Source organism: Macaca fascicularis, chromosome 9 (genome assembly GCF_037993035.2).
Source record: "Macaca fascicularis isolate 582-1 chromosome 9, T2T-MFA8v1.1".
Classification (NCBI taxonomy): domain Eukaryota; kingdom Metazoa; phylum Chordata; class Mammalia; order Primates; family Cercopithecidae; genus Macaca; species Macaca fascicularis.
Window position 1 is genome coordinate 63,085,706 of NC_088383.1, and position 8,710 is coordinate 63,094,415.

Consider the following 8,710-nt stretch of genomic DNA (forward strand, 5'->3'; position numbering starts at 1 on the left):
ATAAAGACAATAGCAAGGTGATAGTTCCACTTAACATGATGCAACTATACTGTGCACAACCAAAAATGTACTAAACGTTCCCCAGAATTTGGCTTTAAGAATTTCAACATTCGGGATTTTAATCTTTCAGAATTATCATTTTTGGGATTTTAGATGTTAGGAATTTTTAGACTTTATGGAGTTTGATTTTTAGAGATTGTGATCTTCTGAGATTTCAGTATTTGAGACTTTGGTGTTTGGGATTGTATCTTATGAGATTATGATCTGTACCAACTTTCAAAATGTGCTATAAAGCTAGAGTAATAAAGACCCTGTAGCATGGCACAAGAACAGACATACAATCAATGGAACAGTATTAAAAGTTTAAAACTAAGCCCTAACATTTATGGTCAACTGATTTTTTAAAACATTTGCTAACACAATTCAAAGGGGAAAGGAAATTCTCTTTTTGAAATGGATATTCTCAAGAAAATAAAGCTGTTTTAAAGACTTTAGAAACTGAACAAGATGTATAAATACAAAGCTAACTAAAAATAGAAAAAGAACAAATAGAGATATTTCCAAAACTAACCACAGGTAGATAAAAGAACCAAAAGAGACATTTTGTGGTGACAAAATATACCACCTATCAAGTCTACATTATAACCATAATATAACAATGATAAACTATATACTACAAAATCTGTTAGAAATGTAAAAGTAAGCTTACAAGTCAATAATCAGAGTAAGTTTTTGAACATATTTCTCTCACAATTAATAGGTTATATAAATAAAAATAAGGCAGAATATTGAGGACTGAATAATGTTAAGACTCATCTAATAGATAAAATAGTATTTTTACAGCTAAGACATAGAGAATAAACTTTTTCCAAAGATTTCAGAAATTCACTAAAATTCAGCATATTTTACGTCACAAAGGAAGTCTTATAATTTCTAAAAATTATGTTTATATATGGCTGCAAGATATTATTATATCTAGCTGCATTTATTGCATAAAGTCAAAAAGGTTAAGAATTATAAAAGTAGTATACTCAGGGCTGAGTGTGGTGGCACATATCTGTAATCCCAGCACTTTGGGAGACCGAGATGGGTGGATTACCTGAGGTCAGGAGTTCCAGAGCAGCCTGATCAATATGGTGAAACCCTATCTCTACTAAAAATACAAAAATTAGCCAGGTGTCATGGAAGGTGCCTTGTAGTTCCAGCTACCGGGGAGGCTGAGACAGGACAATTGCTTGGAGCTGGCAGGTGGAGGTTGTAGTGAGCCGAGATCATGCCACTGCACTCCAGCCTGGGTAACAGAGTGAGACTCTGTTTCAAAAAAAAAAAAACAAAAGTATCATACTCAAATCTATACACTTCAATATTAAACAACCAACCACAGACCGTCTATGCCCATTGCTTCTAACTAATTATTTTTCACAAATATATATAAGAGATGAAGAGCTGAATGACATGTTTGGCATCATTTTCTCAAAGAACCTTACCAAAATAACAATAAGGTGAGTTTTAATTTTATCATTTGAGAAATAAAGCCACAGGACAAAGATAGGTAGAAAGAACACACGGGGATGGAGAAGGAAATTGGAAAACACATGAACAAATCAGTACTGCTTCCACATAATGTGCGGAAAGCCATAATACAATGTCTTCCTTACTGTAGTAATTATAACTAACCAGATAACATACAAAGTGACAGTCATTTTATGTCCATGAGAAAGCTGAGATCACAAAGCAGCCTAATGAAATAAAATCCAGAAATTACCAGTCTTTTCTTGCCAAGTTGGGATTCTGCTTTCACCTTTGGCAGAGTAACATGAGAAGGTAGAAGCCACCATAGACACAGGTGAAGGTGGCTGTTATTGAATTTTTAAATAAAAATGTAAAGGCTTATTGTGGTCTGGAATGGTTGGTATCTTGGGGGGCTCCAGACACAAAGGAATCTATAACTGTCTCTTTTCCAAGGACCTTATTAAGTAAGTGCTCTCTTGAAAGAGTGAAGGTAGGGACCCCTATCTGAGATACAGGTATGCTGGGCCTGCTGTTGTCTGAGGTCAGAGGAGAACTAGATAAACCCACTTGAGCTCTGGCACTTATATAGATTAGAAGGCAGACACAGTCTGTCATAGGCAGCTTCTAAGATGTTCTTAGTGATCCCTGCCTCATGATATTCGTGCCTTTGAGCGATCTTCTCCCCTTGAGTTTGGCCTGGGCATATTAATTAGATTGTAATGAATGGAAGGTGGCAAAAGTGACATTACTTCTGAGGTTACATATGAAATTCTGTCTTCCTTCTTTGCCATCGCTCGCTCTCACTCTCTCTAGGTTGCTCATGAGTCTGCACTGTGGAGAGACCCATATAAGTGAACTTGGAAGTTATTTTGAGATTAGAAGTCTCTTTCCTCAGTCATATCCTGAGACGTCTCCCAACTCAGCCACATCTTGATTGCAGTCCTGTGAGAGACTCTAAAGCCAGACTGTCTAGCTAGGTGGCTCCCAGATTTCTGACTCAGAGAAATTCTCAGAAAATGAATCTTTGATGTTTTAAGCCATTAAGTTTTGGAGAGTGTTGTGCAGCAATAGCTAAGCATACATAGACCTTTGCTGGAGGGAAGACATCAGAGAGAAATCTATTTATCTGCCTAAGTATGGAGAAGAGATAGAGAACCAGTACTCTGGGTCTTATGCAAAAACCAAAAATAAAGAGAAAGCCTTGAAAGTAGCCAGGGAAAACAAAACATATTAAATAGAGAAAACAATAGTAAGAATGATGACTGACTTCTCATCAGAAAACAGCAATGGAGACTATAAGACAATGGAATAACATATTTAAAGCCCTTTTTTTTTTTTTAAAGGAAAAAAGTCAAACTAGAATCCTATATCCTGCAAGTCTACACAGAAAATGAGACGAGAATGTGCGAGAAAAGATAAATTACAGAACCAGTCTAGGGGGTCCAGTAACCTAATGTTTAACCCTAGAAATGAGTTCCTGAGAGAAGAAAGAAAAGGGAGGAAAGGAAATTATCAATGAAATAATGGAAAATATTTTCCCAGAAATTAAAAGAAGTGTTTAAAAAGTGAACAGACTCTGTTCACCTAATATATTGAATGAAAAGAGACCTACATGAAAATACCTTATGTGATTACGGGGACAGAATATATATATTGTATATGTATATGTATATGTATATGTATAATGTACACACACACACAGGGAAAGAGAGAGAAAGAATCAAGAATCAGAGGTTCGATAGTCATTATAGACCTCAATCACACCCTTGGAAGCTAGAAAACAATGTAGAACTTCCTTCAAAATTAATTATTTCTAACTGAGAATCTATTCCCAATCAAATTAATTGTGGGAGTTAATTAAGAAATTATCAAAACTGAATACTTTAAAACTTTACCTATTACACACCCTCTTTCTCAGGAAACCACTAAAGGATATGTCCCGCCAAATCGGTGGAGTAAATCAAGAAGGAGAACGATAAGGAATCCAAGAAATAGAGGGATCCAACGCAACAGAAGCAAATGGAATCCTCAGGAAGATGGTAAGATTCTAAAAAGGCAGGTACCTAGCAGGACAGGGATCCCTTCTGTCCAGCCTGAGGCATCTAAGAAAATCTGTAAGGGTCTCTTCAAGCAGATAACAGTGGCAGCATACCTAATGTGTCTCAACTTCTTGTAATGAGAATTTCACTGCTGAAAAAGTTTGGTTGTGAAGTAATGATGAGCTCACAGAAAATAAACTATAGGAAAATAATATGTTGTTCAGGCAACAATATAATCAATGGTGGATAATATTTATGGACATACTGAAGTAGGCATGACTACCGATCTAGCCAAAATTAAAGTATATTGGGAAAAGTGTGGGGGTGTTAGGATGGGTGGGAGTGGTTTTGCAAAGAATCGGTAAAAAACAGCTAAGAATCCATATTATATTTGAAAAGTCAATATATAATTTTAAGATTAGAGGTTTTTAACAACCTAAGTATATTCTTTAGATGCATTAAGTCAAATAACAGAAGATGTGGCTCACTGACTTTAAATTAGTTACTTAAAAGGAATGAGAAATGTGGTGAGATTTCTTTAACAAACTTTGTAAAACTATTTGATCTTTTAAATTATGGAACATAAGGCTAGAACTATATGAGATCAAAAGGAACAAAGAATAAAAAACCAACATTTAAAATTCTTTAGAGTTAAATGACAATTATAGTACCACATGTGTTTTTAGTAAAAGCACATACACACATATGCAGGTATACAAACACAAACATGAATGCACATACACACATATTGAGACACAAGTGTACACATACCTATATTTGAATATACAAAGACACATGCACTCATACTGATAAACACAGAAAATCTTCTATATTTGTACATGCCTTATGTACATGGCTTTATAAGAAAAGGAGGAGAGTCCTGAGCTAAAATTGGGCATGTACAAATACAGAAATGATTATATATATGTACATATAAAACATATATATACACATGCATATATGTACATATGACACACATACATGCACAGATGTACACACCTGTTTGAATGTATATGCACATATACTCACATATACACATGTTTACACATATATATACACAGATGCACACAGAAACATATACAAACTTACATAAAATTCTAAACTTATAAAAATAAACATATTTAAATGTGTCTATATGTAGACAAATTACTGGATGGAAATAATAAAAATATTAGCAATAGTGTTACAAATAGCAATCTTGCCTAAGTGCTGTGAGACTGGGATGTATTTATTTTCTAAATTATTTGTTTGTATTTTCTATAATTGTATTTAGAAAAATATTTTGAGTAGAAATCATGTAGCAAATATAGTTTATTCTTGTAGCACAATGATTTGGTCTACATCACTGTTTCTTAATCTTAACCTTAATTAGAAAACCTTAGTTTTCTACAAATATTATTCTACAAATATAATTACATATAATGGCTTTCTATAGACTCTACATTCTCTGCCTTTCTCCATAGTGTCTTTGAACATTTCTCTCTTTGAAAGGAAATATACATTTTCTCTTTAATTTTTTTAATCTATTAAAGAATAAATTCAAAGAGTGTTGTAAAAAATGAAGCTAAGATATTAGGTACAAATAATTAAAATCATGATTTTTGCAATTTTGAACTTTTTTCTGTTAAAAAATTTTTGAATATAGTACTTGTAATTTAATTTTAAAATTGAACTTAACTGATTGAAAATCTTTGTCAATCATTCACAGAAGCATCTGAGGGAAGGGATCTTTAGGAAGAAAGGGAGTCAGAATAAAAAGAGAAAGTTTTGAGTGTGGTGTAGGCCCTTTGCCTTCTTCATCTTACTTGATTTAAATTATAAAGAGACCTCACTGAGTGGTGTAGAAAGAAATGTGGCTTATATACACATGTTTAACTTAGAGGCTGTTCTGCAAACTCTCTCCAAGGAATTATTTAACTTTAGAAAACTATTTTCTGTGTTCATTTACAAAACCCAAATACATTTTGAGAGAAAATCAATTTTAAAATGTGTTTTCTTAGTTAAATGAAACTTGAGTCCTATAAACAGTGGTGACTCAGACCCCCAGAGTGATAAGACCTTGAGCTTGTTGGTGTTTGTCTCTGGAGAGGGCAGCTTGACCCAAGTAATCACCTGTATGCCCTGGGTCTGGGTGACCTATTAGAGAGGGTGGCACACAGATCCACCATAAGTGATGTATTAACCAGCCAAAGATAGGCAAGGCAGCAGGGTGTTTGTGGCTGCCTGCCTCCTTCTCTAAGTGTCTAAAAGGCTCTGCCAGTATATTAGTATCTGTATTTATTAGTCTGCTGTTGCTTATAACAGAATACCTGAAATTGGGCAATTTACTTGAAAAAATTATTTCGTACAGTTATGAAGAAAGAGAGGTTTTACATTGAGGGAGCTGCATCTTGTTAACGTCTTCTTGCTGGGGGAGGGGGGGGGACTCTCTGAAGAATCCAGAGGCAGCACGGTGTCTGTTGGTGAGGGGTCTGCACTTGTGAGCTCAGGACTCTCCTACTCTTTTTTATAAAGCCACCAGTCCCAATCCTGTGATAACTCATTAATCCATTAACCATTTAATCAATTAATCCATGACTGGATTAATCCATTCAAGAAGACAGAGCTTTCATGATCCAATCACCTCTTAAAGAGCCCACCTCTCAATACAGCCACATAGGGGATGAAGTTCCAACAGAGTTTTGGAGGGGACATTCAAGCCATAGCAGTATCTTGGAGGTAAAGTTAGAAATGGATTTAAAAGTGTGTGCCACTTCCTATCAATTGATTAGTGACTACTGAGACAGCTCTATGTTTGTGTTGCGTACTCAATGTGGAGAGGGAGTTCTTAAAGCATTCCAGCCTTGGCACAAGAGTCTATTGGTTAATTAACTGTTTTATAGATGCAAAGTACGGGGGGTCTGATATCAGAAGCACTAATCATCATTAGTTCACTGAGTACTAGCTCAAGACATTTAACTTTCTTCTGCCCCAATTTCATCAAAAAAGCCTTACCTTATAAGGTTGCTCGAAAGATAGAATGAGGTAATGAATATAAAACAATGCTGTCTGATGATTGTTCAATAAGCATACTTTTTCCTTCATTGGATGTATTTATTTGTTTTTAAGTGATTTGCTATATACAATAGCCCCCCTTTATCCATGAGGAATATACCAAGACTCCAGTGGAAGCTGAAATTTGAATAGTACTCACTCCTATGTACACCATGTTTTGTCCTATACATACACACCTATGATAAAGTTTTATTTATAGATTAGGCACAGTAAGAGATTAACGATAATAACTAACAATAGAAAGAAGCACCAAGATGGCTGACCAGAAGCAGCTAGTGTGCGCTGCTCTGATAGAGAAGAGACAGGGTGTCAGGTAAACACTAGCTCTTGAAGTGGATTGTCTACGAAGGCAAATTGGGATTAATCAAGCAAGCAACAGCAATCCATGGAAGCAGAGAGGACTGAGGCAGGACAACAGCCCACCTGGGATTGGCCCAAGGCCAGGGGATGCTCTCTATCATGGGGAAAAAGTGAGTGAGTGAGAGCGCCTGGGACTCATACTTCTGCCACAAACCTTTGCAATGCTGGGGAACACAAGAGATCATCTCTGGATAGCCCCCCACCCCCGGGGCCTGCAGCCTGACACAGCGAGCTGCCTGGAGTCTGAGAAGAGCCACACTCAGGCCCATGGGGAACCCTATGGGTCTTGGATCCTTGAACACCCTGTTGTCAGCTGCTGTAGCCCCACCGGTAAGGGAAGCGAAACTCTTTCATGAGCCCTCACAATAGGGGCTGCGTCCACAGTGCTAAGGAGCAGGATTGCAGACCCTGTGTCTGTTGCGTGTTACCAAGCAAAGCCCACTGGCCTGGGACCCCAGTGCAGCCACCCCACTTCTGCCTGAGCACTCTGGCAGGTCACAGAGCTCCCAGAGGTAATCCCCAGGCCCACAACAATTGCCACTGCTATTATCCTTGCTCCTGCTGCCTTCAGGATGGGAAGGGAGTAACGAGCCTGACCTGAGAACTGTCATGGGCCTCTAGCATGCTGCTGCCGCCATATGGAAAAGTAGCAAGACTGTTTTCCACATGGGTCCCTGACCCTGCTGCTATTCACTGGACAGAGCTTGCTGGCCTGGGCTCCCGCACAGTTGCCCTACCCCTGCCTAATCAGTTCAATCAGTGGCAGCCATGTGTTTCTCTGGGGTAGAGCTCCTGGAGACTGTCAGCAGGCTCTCTGCCACTGCCACCACAGCAGTATCCACCCTTGCTCCCCCAGGCTAGGGAGGAAACAAAGAATCTGATTGCTTGTCTGTCTGCTTCCACAGCTTACAGCAGCTATGCTATGGAGAGGAGGACAGGCTGTTTTCCCTGTGAGACCCTAACCCGCTGCTCTTTACCAGAAGCCCTCATACTCTCCAGCTTGGGCCTTCAGCACAGCTACCCGACTCCAAGTTGAACATTCTGATTGGAAGTGGCTCTGCATTTCTTTGGAGTGGTGCTCCCAAAGGCAACTGACAGCACCTCTGACACTGCCACCATTACAGGGTTAGGAAGGGAATGAAGAATCTGGTTGCTCTGTTCCTACCTCCAGCATGCCATGGCCACATTACAGAGAGGAGGCCAGACAGTCTTCCCTGTGACTGTCTTCCCAGTGAGCTCCACTCCCACTCTTCTCTAGGAAGCCCCCCTTCCCAACTCTGGCACAGAGTGCCAGGGCAGCTACTCCACCCCTCGCTAATCATTCCAATTGAGAGGAGCTCTGTGTTTCTCTGGGGTGGAGCTCACAGACACAAGTGACAGGTCCTCTGCCATTACCACTGCCTAGGTCTGTGCCCCTGCTGCCCCTAAGCTGGGGAGGGAACAAAATGCCTGAGCACTCCCCGGGCCTGCAGTGCACACACAGCTCAGGAGTGCCAACCTGAGATTGGTGCCTGATACTCAAGCCGGAGCAAAGCCCACAATCTCTGATGTGGTTTGTTTCTGTGTTCCCACCCAAATATCATCTTGAATTATAATCTCCACGTGTTCAAGGAGGGACCTAGAGGGAGGTGATTGGAGCACAAGGGCAGTTTCCCCCATGTTGTTCTCATGGTAATGAGTTCTCACAAGATCTGATGGTTTTATAAGAGGCTCTTCCCTCTTCACTCTTGTTCTCTTTCCTGCCA

The 8,710-nt window shown here is 39.0% G+C and overlaps 1 long non-coding RNA gene across 1 annotated transcript in view; it reads right to left on the reverse strand.

The window, feature by feature from the left end:
- LOC123566930 (uncharacterized) overlaps positions 1–3,489 on the reverse strand; it is a 63,009-nt gene extending 59,520 nt beyond the window's left edge. The window contains exon 1 of the long non-coding RNA XR_006689651.2: positions 3,408–3,489. This is a non-coding gene — a long non-coding RNA (uncharacterized lncRNA). The remainder of the gene's footprint in view (positions 1–3,407) is intronic.
- Positions 3,490–8,710: the final 5,221 nt, after the last annotated feature.